The sequence below is a fragment of the Pogona vitticeps genome, chromosome 5 (genome assembly GCF_051106095.1).
Source record: "Pogona vitticeps strain Pit_001003342236 chromosome 5, PviZW2.1, whole genome shotgun sequence".
NCBI lineage: Eukaryota > Metazoa > Chordata > Lepidosauria > Squamata > Agamidae > Pogona > Pogona vitticeps.
This window is the reverse complement of record NC_135787.1, coordinates 78,250,070-78,263,756: the sequence shown is the minus strand read 5'-3', so window position 1 is coordinate 78,263,756 and position 13,687 is coordinate 78,250,070. Positions and strand designations below refer to the sequence as shown.

General features: G+C 40.1%; 1 long non-coding RNA gene across 1 annotated transcript; it reads right to left on the bottom strand.

Moving 5' to 3' along the window:
- Positions 1-1,366: 1,366 nt before the first annotated feature.
- Positions 1,367-11,975, bottom strand: LOC144589433 (uncharacterized). The gene is made up of 2 exons (XR_013545524.1): positions 11,706-11,975; positions 1,367-4,037 (listed from the first exon to the last, which is right to left on the bottom strand). It is a non-coding gene; the product is annotated as an uncharacterized LOC144589433 (long non-coding RNA).
- Between the last annotated feature and the right edge of the window lie 1,712 nt (positions 11,976-13,687).

Sequence of the window (13,687 nt, the reverse complement as noted above, 5' to 3'; positions counted from 1 at the left end):
ATTATCAGCTTCTGCTACCCAGTGTCTTCTAAGCAGTTTGTGAATGTGCATACTAAGTTAAAATTGAAGTGTTAGTCACATAGGTCTTATCCTTCCACCACTGAGCCATCAGTATGAATTGCATCCTCTCTAACATTTTAGAGATGAATTGGGCTTAAGAAGTATCCTCTGTGGACTTGTAACACCCAGGTCCAGGCTTACAGTTAGTCTGAGAGGAGTATCTGACAGATTGAGTGTTGTGACAGGGTAACATAGTCTTACTTATTATTGTTGTTTGGCTCAAGACGAAAGACCCCACTGACATCAAATAGAGTTTCCCTCCCAGCACAAATAGCAGCTGAAGTGACAGGTTCTTTAATACTGATTATACAATGGCTTTCCTTTGAGAAGATTCAGGTTGACGTGCATTATGTTAAAGCGTTTCACATTTCACAGTGAGCCACTGTGGAGGAGGAATCATTTTAATGAATAAATCATGCCCTCTTCATTATTCATCCACTTCTGATTTAACAAATAATTTCAGCAATAAATATTTTCTAACTTTAATGAAAATGCATACAGTAATTCATAAATGTGAGAACCAGTGTAGTGTGGCTACCTCAGTGTGTTGGGTGTCTGGCTGCAGAGTCAGAAGCTGGAAGTTTGATTTCCCCTCTGCCACCCAGGGAAACAGCGAATCGGTGTGGCCTTCAGCAAATATTATGGTCCCAGAATAGACTTCAACAGATGCTGGGGGAGGGGGGGAAGGCGCACTCAGCAGAGAAGCAGGGATCTCTTTTAATTCAGAGTCAGGAAAGAAATGATTGGTTCGTTCTGGATAGATTGACAGCCACCCCAACCCAGCGAAGTCCCTCCCACCCACACCTTCTCCAGGCAGTATGCAAGGCTGCAAAACCTCCAACATGATATTAGGGAGAAATGCAAATATGGGAGTTAATGGAAGGAAAATGTGCCAATAGGGTAGCTGAACAGGTGAGAATAAATCGAAGGTAGAAAGATTGGTGACTGATGGATATAAAGGAAAGATCATAGATGTTTTCACCTCACAACAAATTAATAGACTTCAGAATCCTTTACTTTGTCGGGATTCTTTTCTTAATGATAACAATTATGTGCAATCAAGTAAATTCTGATTTATGGAAATACTTTTGAGAGTCTTCTAGGTATAGAAGTACTCAACAGTGGTTTAACAATTCCTTCTCCTGGGGGCTCTTTGGGAAAGTGTAGTTTGTTGAACGTTACATAGGTTGGCTCTTCTGGGATGCACAGTGGGGAATTGATATCCCAACTTATGACTCCGCAGTCAGATACACAATTTCGCTGAATTATCCAGACAGGCATTCTTTCTTTAATTTTGTTTAAATGATTTGCTATAATAAATGCTTTAGTAATTAGGTTTTTTTTAGTCCCCCCCTCTCAGTTTACATTTCCTCTAGCAACATGGAAACATCTAGCAAGGTCTGTGATCAGTAGCATTTTGGCTAAAGAGTGAACTGCAACTAGCATTGTTAGAGGTGTCTTCCTCCTCTCTCTGAGTTCATTTCACAATACTTTCTAAGAAGAGGGCAATTGCTGGTGATGAAAACTAGAACAGAACCCAATCTGTGGTTTTTTGAGGTACATATGACCTCCAGCCGAAGCTGGTGGGCAGATTATCCTGCTTATACTCCATTAGTGGGAAACACCACAGGATAGGCCCTTGCATTTTCCCTTGGTTTCAATAAGACACAAGGTATCACACAGCTAAGTTCCACCTGGCTGAGCAGCTGGCTTATAACAATCTCAGCAAAGCACACTGCTATCTAAAAGACGAAGAAAGAAGACTAGTGTTTGTTTGTAAAACCCAAGGATTTTCAGAGATTTGTTTTTCTCAGGTCTGTTTGTCACAAACCTCCAGATTTTCCCCCCTTTCTTTCCTGGAGATTGTGACATGATATATGTACTGTCACAGAAAACAATTTAAGTTAGCTTTCAGCAGATAACTCCAAGAACATGGACCCACCTAATGGATATTCATTTTCAGTGTGGCTATACAATCTCACACATAATTGTTTCATCAACAATTTGCTTGGAGCATTTTCTCCTCCCTGACTTAAAATAAGGTTTTGATTTCACACCTTTGAATGCATGCTAGCATGATTATTAGCAATTTCTGCCTTTTAATAGGGCCAAATTGGGCAGCAAGTTGCAAACTTTTATTGGGGAGGTTTTGTACACCTCCACAAGTGCACCAACTTAGGCTAATCACCCAACTTCACCCCCACCTAGACGAGAACTCCCTCAGGACCTTGGCGCAGGCGCTGATCATCTCCCAGATTGACTACCAAAATTCTCTCTACATGGGGCTTCCCTTGAGTCTGATCCAGAGACTACAACAGGTCCAGAATGCAGCAGCCAGACCGGTGGTTTGACCATATCATCCCAGTTCTGGTTCACCTCAACTGGTTACCTGTTGCATCCCAAATCTGGTTCAAAGTTTTGACACTCACATACAAAGTTGTCCATGGTTTGGACCCATTTTACTTGTTGGAAAGTCTTTCCTCTATGTCGTCTGTCTGACCCACTAGATCATTACAGGCAAGCCTCCTTTGGGTGGCCACCCCGAGGGAGCTTTGTAAGTCATCTACTAGAAGTAGGGCCTTCTTCATGGTGCCCCCCCCCAACCTAGTGGAACCAGCATATGGAGAAGCATCACCTTGCCCCCTCTCTGTGGACATTCAGGAGGCAACTGAAGATGTGGCTTTTCAGGGAGACTTTCCACATTGACCCTCCCTGACCACCTTTTGTCTGCTATTTTCTTATTCTATAGTTTTTGCACTATGTGGTTATATTGGTTAGTTGTTATTTTGATTTTAAATAGCTTTAGTTTTATTTTGTTTATTATTGTAAACTGCCTAGAGTAGTGCTTCAGCATTAATGGGGAGCAATATACAGTTTTAAGTAATAAATAAATAATACTGTGGTGCAGGAGGAGACTCTTGAGAGTCCCCTGGACTGCAAAAAGAACAAACCTATCCATTTTGATGGAAATCAACCCTGAGTGCTTGCGGGAAGGACAGATCCTGAAACTGAAGCTCCAATACTTTGGCCATTTCATGAGAAGAGAAGATTCCTTGGAAGACCTTGATGTTGGGAAAGTGTGAAGGCAAGAGGAGAAGGGGATGACAGAGGATGAGATGGTTGGACAGTGTCATCGAAGCCATGACCTTCCCAACCTTTTTCCTTTTTCTGCTCAATAATCTGCCAAATCCTTCACATCAAATTATTTCCATGAAAATGATGAAGAAATTTCTATATTTTTTCAAAGTTTTTATCAAAGTACAAAACAAAACACTTATCCCTCTTAGAAACCAGTAGCTCAAACTAGATGTTAAGGGAATACACATCCCTGGGAACTCATCCATTTCCCTCTTACAGTGGAATTTCTTCAGAGATATGTCCTTCAACAACGAGACTTGGAAATTAAATTTCCAAAGCAGACTACACAAAATGCAGCTCTGGAAAATCACATGCTATGACAAACAAATGTCTTTCACCACCTAACAGAGTGTCTTGAGGGGAAATGATTAATATATAAGCTATTTTAATACCCAGAAGAAGCTAAGAAAGGACTCAAGATTTTGAACTTCAAGCTGGAGCTATCTCAAGTAAGTGGAGCTGCACACCATGCAACAGTACCTCTCACCTCTTTTAATAAGCTCTACACAAGCTGCTGTTTTTCAGATGTTCCAAATCTCTTCTTTGTCTTCTAACTACACATTTATTTATTTATTTATTTATTTATTTATTTATTTATTTATTTATTTATTTATTTATTTATTTATTTATTTATTTATTTATTTGCTTCATATCTCACCTTTATTCTAGAAATGGGACCCACTCAATGCAATTCATAACAAACAATATTAAACCAGGTAAAAACATGTACGGTGGTGCCTTGACTTACAAACTTAATTGGTTCCAGAACTCCGGTCGTAAGTTGAAATAGTCATAGTTGAAGCACCATTTCCCATTGAAATGCAATTAATCAGTTCCAGCTGAAGAAAAAAATAACCAAAAATATAATTAAAAAAACAGTAAGACCCATCGGAAGTGCGATTAATCTGTTCTGGCCAAAGGAGAAGGGGAAGAAAAGTAAGCAAAACATGCAAGACCCAACAGAAATGCAAAAAAAAAGCACAGCAGAAAGCAAGCGAAGTGTGCAAGACCCATCAGAAATGCAAAAAAGCACAGCAGAAAGCAAGTGAAGCGTGCAAGATCCATTTGGAAACAGAAAAAAGCAAAGCAAAAAGCAAGCAAACCCCTCAAGATCCATCAGAAATGGGGGGGACCCAAAAAGCAAGCAACCCCCCAAGACCCATCAGAAATGGGGAAAAAAACCAAAAAGCAAGCAACCCCCCCAAGACCCATTGGAAATGGGGAAAAAATTCCAACAAACAAACAAACCCCCCAAGACCCATTACAGTAGAGAAACATAACCCCCAACCCAAAACCATGCTGCAAAACCCACTCAGAACATTTTTTTAAAAAGCACAAAGCAGCACCGTACCTTACCAGGCAGTCCAAAGCCTCCACCAATCACACACTCTCTAACCACTGGGGCTAAAGAGCTACAAAGAAGAAGCCTCTTTGCCTACCAATGGTTAGCAATTTGAATTTCCTGCCTTTTTCCCCTGCCATTTTCTGTTCGTAACTGGAAGCTCTGGCTGCAAGTCGAAGCAAAGTTTTGCAGCTGGAGCTGGTCGTAACTCGAAATGGTCGTAAGTCAGGACATTCGTAAGTCGAGGCACCACTGTATAAGGGTATTAAAAACAAATTTGAAAGCTGTACCATTAAAACATGATTGCATTTTTAAAAAGATTTAAAAATGCATCAATAAAGAGACATACAAAAAGCACATAGCTTGCTATTTGCAGCTAAGTATACAGCAGTACTGCAAATCTTAGTAATTTATTTCTGAAAAGTTTATTTCTGTTGGCTCCTGCTGATCAGGAAGATTACTATGACTGCAATAATATTTTGATAATGATTAAGATGATTTTTCCCCACTCCAAAAAGTGGTGCTAGCAAAATAAATAAATAAAAAAAAATTAAAAACCACAAATAATTATGCCTTAAGATTTGAGACTGGTCTTGTGCCTTTAAACAATTGGTATACCTTGAACTTCATTGCTTTGGCAACTCCAGTTTCCTACAACTGGACTGAAATATGCACACAATTCAGAACAAAACAATCCTTTATATCAGTGGTTCCCAACCTTGGGTAGCCCAGATATTCTAGGACTGCAACTCCCAGAAACCGGAGCCAGCACAGTTAGTAGTGAAGGCTTCTGAGAGTTGCAGTCCAAGAACTTGGATTACCCATGACTGGAAACTGCTCCTTTAGAGTGAAAAACCTATATTTAAAGGGCTGCAAGAGTTTGCCTTAACTGACACTCCATTTTACACTGATGATGTCATACTCCAAGGACCAGGTTTCAAAGCAGCATTATTAAGCAGACATATATCCTGGCCTCATAAGCATAGCAAACCAACATGCTCCCATTGCAGGAAGACAAAGGTGACACCACCATTTTCAAGGCTCTCTGTACCTGCTTCCTTTCTCTGTGCATGCATTTGTTTGAGTTCCTCAAACTGAGTGCATGTAATGCCATTACCATTCTTGAGAACACGCACATAGATAGTCCTTCAAAATGACTACTTTAACCCCAACCACTGATGGAACCACAGCTGCTATTGAAAGGGGAGAACTTTAACTATCCCTTCCAACAGGTCCTGAAAATAAGGAATGGAGAGTGCTTCACTCCTTCACATGTTGCAGTCATGCACAGTGTGCTTAGAAATAAATTGGTTATTGGGTGCCTCTCTGAACAGGCCGTCATTAGTCTGCATTTTCTGAACTTTTGTGTGGTCTGCAATTTTATACCAGGACAGCATAAATGAATCATGCAAGCACTCCAACACTTGAATTTATAAGGATGGAAATCCCAGTCAACCCCATTGATCACTCAATGGTCAAAAGAGTTAAGTAATTTCACAATATATGAACATGCCTTAACCAGTAAATGTAGACTCCTGACTCCTACAAAGGAATTTTAGATGGATATACAGAATTAGATTCATGTGTGGTTGCTACTAGAGATGAATCCAATTTGTCATACAGTGGTGCCCCGCTTGACGACAATAATCCATTCCATTAAAATTGCTGTTAAATGATATTGTCGTCAAGCGAAAGTAAAAAACCCATTGAAATGCATTGAAAACGTTCAATGTGTTCCAGTGGGTGAAATACCTCATCGTAAAGCGAATATCCTCCATAGGGGAAGCCATTTTCGATCGCTGTCTTCCGGAAATAGGTCCAGAAAACAGTGGGCGGCCATTTTGAAAACCCGATGATCAGCTGTTTTTGATTTTCATGAAGTGAAACATCGGTTCCCGAAGTAGGGAACCGATCGTTATCAAACAAAAAAAACCATTGAATCACTATAGCGATCGCAAAAAACTAATCATAAAGCGATTTCGATGTCTAACGGGGTAATCATCAAGCGGCACACCACTGTATATTCATCGATCCATATTCATCTAATTTTAAGTCCCAACAAATACAACTTGATTAATATTTTCCTGGTTTTATTTGTTGATCCATCAATATTCGTCCATATTTGTTACCCTTTTGGGGGCCTCTCTATGCCATTTCTGAGCTTGCTGGTGCCAATCAGAAACTCTGGTCCATCAGAAGATCCTGGATTGGCATGTTAGGCAGCCAATATCGCTGCTGAAAGGGCTGTGTGGGGTGTAACTCTTACAGAGTCTTTATAAGTTTTTCCCCTACAGCCATTTCCCACTTCTGTTCTCATTCTCTTCAGAGTAAGAACAGTTGATGCTGGCTGGTTGCTAGCTAGCTGTGGCTGTGCTTTTTTCATTTCCATGGCAGCAAAGCAGATTGTTCATTTTATTTCATTTATTTCATTAGTAGAACTTTACTGGGAATTTGGGGAGGGATTTCTTTAGAGGATATCAGTTAGCTTAGACCACTTCTTTTTTTGGAGGCTTGTGTTCACAGTGGGTGGGGGGAATTTGGTGTGTGACTGTGCAACCCCTTTCCCAACAACATTTAATTCCTGTGGTTGTATGTGTGTCTCACTCTGAGACTTAGTTGGCAGGGCTTTAAGTTTTAAAAAAGTTACTTTTGAAGGCTTGTGTTAACTTGTGTTTCTTCGGGCACAGTGGGTGGGTAGGGGAATTTGGTATGTGACTGTGTGGGCCAAATACCACAGTCTACTTTGTTGCCATGTGCCTCAGTGCATAATGGGGTAATAATCTACTTTGCTACCATGTGCCTCAGTGCCTGATGGGGCCAAACTACCTCAATGACAAATACCTCATTGCCTCCTGGGGGCAAACTCTACGTCACTGCCAGATGTGATGTTGCTCAAGACCAACTCTACCTCAATGCCTCATGCCTCTGTGTGCCTGTCAGAAACAAATCAAACTCCTTCAATGCCATCTGCTTCTGTGCCGTGTAGTAAACTATCCTGGGGGGACCCAATTTGTGGGTGAATAGCTCAGATGTCTGATATCCAATCTTCACCAAACTTGGCAGGCATGTTGCAGAAAGACATGGGAAGATTTGCTGCGATTTAGGATTCTCTAAGTATCCGGGGATAACTTTACTGGGGGTGTCCGCCTTGTTACTATATAACTCAGGGGTCTGTTACCCAATGTTCACCAAACTTGCTGGATTTGTAGAAAACTGTCCTAGGAAGCTTCCCTGACAATATGGTGTCTCTAGCTGCTTGGGGGCCAGTTTTGTAGTATTTTAAAATGAAAATGAATTGATGAATCGATTCATCAATTCATCGATAAATATTCATAAATTCATATTTGTCGATTCATTAACCTTGATGAATCACAAATCACAATGGATTGATATATTTTTTTTATTTGTCACCATCTCTAGTCACTACCTCTTTTCTCCTATGCCACAGGTGTGGGTGACAGCACTGAAGCTGATACCCTGACTCTTTCTTTACATTCCTTCTCCTTTTTCAAAACTCCTTTCTCTTTGCATATCATTATGTATGATCTCTCATCTTGATGAAATCAGTCTCAATTGTAGATCCCACAGTTGTGGGGGGTTGTAAACTGCTTTATTGTTTATGACAGGCAACAAAATTACAAATTAAAAAATGTTTGTGTGGGGACTGAATTATTGACTGCTGTCTCAAATCTGCCTCCATTTGTTTTCCACATTGCCCTAGACACCCATCTGAAGGCAGACAATTTCAGAAGAAAAAGTTTAACTGTTGAATATACAAGTGCAAGCAGTGCTTGAACCCACCATGTTTCCTATATAGTTGACTCTGCAGTCTTTACAGCTGCCTCAGCATTTTTCTTCATTTTCCAAACTCATAACTTGATCACAGAAACGTACTCTGAGCTATACATCAAAGTCTAATTTTTTTTCCAGATTTAATGTTCTTGAAATTTATAGTAGTAAACATAGTTTTTCCTCCAACAGTGCTATTCACAGCCTTCTGTTCTGTGTAGACTGCAGGAAAAAATACTCTGTGATTTTTTTCCTTTAACATTTGAAACAAGATCATATAATAAATGTAGCTGGAGGGTTTCATTTATCTATTTCTTTTTAGCTCCCTACCTTTCACAGGTTCATCATATTGTTCTTGTAGGTAGTTGCCTTTCATGTTTAACAAAGCAGAAATCATTTAGTATTATGGAATATAAGTGAAACAACATTTTATTTTTAAGTTCACAAAAATGTCTGTTTTGAAAAATATGTAGAAGTTAGAGGAATGATCCTGATTTGATGATAAAGTATGTAAATTAGTGCAACTCAGCAATAGTCATAAACTTTAAAGGCCACATTAACAAGTCAGCTGGCATGGAAAAGGTGGCATATACAGGGGTATTCCCACAATTGGAGAACTGTGTCCTAAGTACTGTGTGCATGACCCCTTCCTTACAGACATAAGGAGGGATTTAACATTGTACTGATTTCAGATCACTTTTTGTTATTTGTTTCAAACAATGATGTCCTGTAGGGCTTTAAATGTTGCCATTGCTCCCGAAGCAGGATACAATGGTCCTGTTGAGATAAACTGGTACTGTGATAGTACTGTACTCCTATAGTCTCTTATTGGAAGAAAGGCCAAAGTGAGCTCAAGTGAACTTTCCTATGAAGAAATTATATTTGGAGGTGGGGCTGTGATTACTTCTCTGGTCTGATGTTGCTATTTTTGCTGTTACCGTTATTGGACTTCTATGACATAAAAGTGAAAAGAAATTCAGTATTAATTCACAAGCACTGGGTGCCTGTGTGGTCTAGTGGAGAGAATATCAGACTAGGATTCAGAAGACCTGAATTGAAATCCTCGTTTGACCATGGAAATTTGTGGGGGAAGGGTAGCAACAGTCAACCATCCCTTGAACATCTCAGACTCTTCAAAAAGCCTATGAAGGTTTCTGTGAGTCAGATATAACAACAGGTAATTCATTAGTGGAAAGAAAATGGAGGGTTGAAGGATAGCAATGTAATAGAAGGACTGTGAAGGCACATATGAGATTGAGAGAGACATGCACTGAATGATAAGGGTGACCCTGAGTTGTTGTATTGGAGATTGTTGTAAGTGTTTGCATGCCTGAACACTGGAGTGGAGGGATACATCTGTCAAGATGTGACATTCTGAATGCATAGGATGTTAAAATTGATGTTTGATTTTATCAATGGTTAACTGCCCAGAATAGTGTCTTGCACTAATGGATGCAATATAAAAGACAAAATAATAATTAAAAGGGATGTAGAAAAATAAGGTTTCCAAGTGTACACTGTATTTTAAAAATGAATTTAGAACAGTGGTTTTCTAAAATTCACTGCAAACAATCAGCTCTCCAGCTGAGTCTGGAAGCAAGATCACCATACAACATTCCTGACAGATGAATGTGTTTACAAAAGATAGCCATAAACAAAGGGGAGAATTGAAAGTGTATTGCAATAATTGTTTTGTAATGTGTCAAATGTTAACATGACAGATAGGTGATGTTTCAGATCCTGTGATTTCTTCTACTTTTACTGTCGTTTCAACCCATTGAAATCTCTAGGCTCTGTAACTGTTAGTCAAAATAATAATGCTTATCATCATGGTGGCAGATTGCCAGCTTCATTATTTACAGAACCTATGTTAAAAGGAGCTCTAAAAGCAATTAAAATGTCTTTTAAAAAAATTTTGCATGGTGAATCAAAAACCCCAATAGTTACAGATCCAGCAAAGATCAGTCGTTAACATCAGAGAGAGATGTAAATACAGAGAGGTGAAAGACACATGGATACACAAGACAAGACAACAATGCAGCTTCACACCATGCCACACACACCAGATACCAATAATCATGTAACAGTGGCAGCAACAGTGGCAGCAGTTGGGGACAACATCGATTTTCCTCCATGGATTCAAACTGGTTTGACTGGATGAGCATTAAGAATAATTTTCTGTGTATCAATTATTGCCCGCTCCAACCAGTAAAAAAAGAGGTGAGACACAAGAAATCCTTTACAGCCTGAACTGGGCAGGTCCCTTGCCCTGGAGTCATGCTGTACATGGCCAGCCTTGCCCCAGCCATTTCAAATGGGGAGGCAACCTCAGATCCATCTCTGTCCTAATTCTCATGGATTGAGGTTGATCATTTCCAAAGGCTGCCTCAGAAAACCATCCCTGCTTGTGTACCTGAATCTCACAATTCACGGTACCCATTCAGGTGACCTAATTGCCAAATGGCACCCTATAGCGCTCACCACCACCCCTCTCCCTGCACTTCCCATGATGAGAGGGACTAGCTCGTGCTTAGTTCCTCACCCTGTCAAACCATCAAATTCATCTAACAGCCCCTGCCTTGGGGTATCTAATAAAATGTTCATCTCCTGCATCCAACAAGTGCGCGCCATTGCCCAGGAACAACTCAGAGGGATCAAACTGGATGCCCATGTATTCCAAGTTAAAACCCATGTGCTTAAGAACCCAGGCCTTCCTTTCTCTATTTATCCCCACCACGTCTTGTCCAAACAATGAGGGTCATAATCCCCTTTATATACCTGCCTGACCGAATGATTATCACTCTGGCACCCTTCAGTTTCACTCTGAAGTGAACCTTAAATGGGATAAATTGCCAGCTGTGTCAAACATATGCCTCTGATTTTTCCCTAGAGGTCTATAAAGTTCTGAAGGGCTTTTAGAGACTAGAGATGGGCAGGAACCATAGTTTGGTGCTTCAGGCCCACAGGTGTTATGCAGGTGCCCCGGATTCACTGTCCTGCCTCCTCCCACAAACACCCACTCGGAGGAGGAGGTGGAGCATGGAGGTCCAGGGCGCTGCCTTTGAATGGGCACCCACAGGAGGAGGCATGGTGGGGAATCCAGGGTGCCCATATAATAACTGTGGGCCTGATTCACCAAATCACTTGAGTGCAGTTTGTGCCCATCTCTATTAGGGAGATGTTCAGGCATCAGACTTTTTGACCTGAAACCTCTATCCTCCCCACTCCCCAAAAAAACTCTTGGGGAGAACTCACATTAGAACCCAGTTCTCTGTCTCCTACTTTTCAATGTGCAGATATTCTTACAAAAAGAAGTAGAAAGTCACAAGACACCCCTCTCTCAAACACATACATGCCCAGAGAAAGAAAAACTTACAATTTCATTTACTGATTTGTGTGAAGCTGGCCAGCAAAATCCACCAGATTGAAGCACAATTTCTGGACTTTCAAAGTATTCCAGTTATTTTCCATCTTCTCTTCACAGTGGCGAAGCCTTAGCCTAGTAGGCAGAAGTGGGAACATTGCAGGAGTTCTCACTTATACTTTTGTAACTCATTGATCTTCTGTCCAGGTAATTGGGCTAAGCACAATTAGTCCTCCTGACTTCAATGGGACTAAGTTCTCTTAAGTTAAAGTACTTTGGCTTCTCTGTTTGTAGATCAGTGTGCAAAGGAACAGAATGTGCCTGTCTACAAAATGAACTCTGTGGTGTTTCTTAGTGTTCCAAAGAACAACTCTGTCAGGGAGGTTTGACACCTTGGAATTCTTTTCCTCACTTGTGGCACTTCATGCAAACACTCCCTTGAGGCATCAAAGAACTACATGCCAAATAGAGAATAGAGAGAAAAAGGAAACACAAACAACGGACACTGTGCAAGGTAGGTCTGAAACTGTGAAATCTCAATTAAATGAGGTGAAAAACATTCAGAATATACTAGGGACTGTTACATTGATTTATGTTGTCAGATCTGCTTGCTTTAAATAATGCTTGGATCTGAAAGTGTGCTGTTTTAATGGAGAAATACAAGCATGCTGCTGAAATGCTACATGAAGCAAACACTGAAGAGAATCTGAAGTTTTCTGTTCAGATGAAAAACTGAAGAATATTCAGCAAAATCTGTGTGAAACTATGGATCAAAAACCCATAGGACTGTGAGGGTGAAAGTTGTTCTTCGTATCTTGAGAATGTTTGCTAATAAAGCTAGTAGGTCTGTAAAAGGCAAGTATATCAGCCTCCCCCATCTAAAAATAAGCTGGAAGACCACATCTACACAAAATTACACAGTATCAAAATTTAAATGCAATGCAAGTTTTCAGCATCTCCTAGGCCTTATTCTGTTTAATAATCTATGTAAATATCTAGCATAGCACAGGTCAGATGGGATATTGAGAAGGTTATACATAATTGATTGAAAATCCTAGTCTACACTGCCTAAATAAATAAACATACAAAAGCACTGTCTATCTGAACAGTCCTAAAAGATCTCATGTTCTAGATATATTCCTGGAATGAGTATATAAATTGAAAAAGCAAAGTTTGAGCTCTTTGAAGATCCCCTGATCATTATTTTTCAGTAGCTGAAATCTAGTAGTAAGTCATGAATAAACCCATGGAATCAGTAGAACATACAGAAGTGTTGACTCATCAAAACCCTATTGATTCAATAGCATATTCTAGTTGCAACTTCCCCTTCATGGATTGCTGCCTTGTCATGACGAAGGGGCTTGAGTAATTAAGAGAAGCTATGGGCTATTCCATGCATGGACACCCAAGACGGACAGGTCATAGTGGAGAGTTCTGACTAAACACGATCCACCTGGAGCAGGAACTGGCAAGCCACTCCAGTATCCTTGCAAAAAAAAAAAAAAAAAACCAACAACAACCATGAACAGAAACAAAAGGCTAAAAGATATGATGCTGGAAGATGAGCACCTCAAGTAGGAAGGCAATCCAACATGCTTCTGAGGAAGATGGAGGACAAGTACAAGTAGCTCCAGAACTAATGATGTGGTTGGGCCAAAACCGAAAGGACGCTCAGATGCAGATGTGCCTGGAAGTGAAAGGAAAGTCTGATGCTGCAAAAAAAAAGAAAGAAAGAAAGAAAGAAAAACAACTGCATAGGAACCTGGAATGTAAGATCTATGAATCTTGGGAAGCTGGATGTGGTCAAGAATAACATTGACATCTTGGGCACCAGTGAACTAAAATGAAACAAGTATTTCAAAACAAGACTATCTCGTGGTTGAACTATGTACAACTGGAAAGATGGACTAAGGAATGGGCAAATAAATATAATAAAGGTAGAGAACACACAAAATTTGAGCAATTTCTATTCTCATATGAGGACATTCAGATGA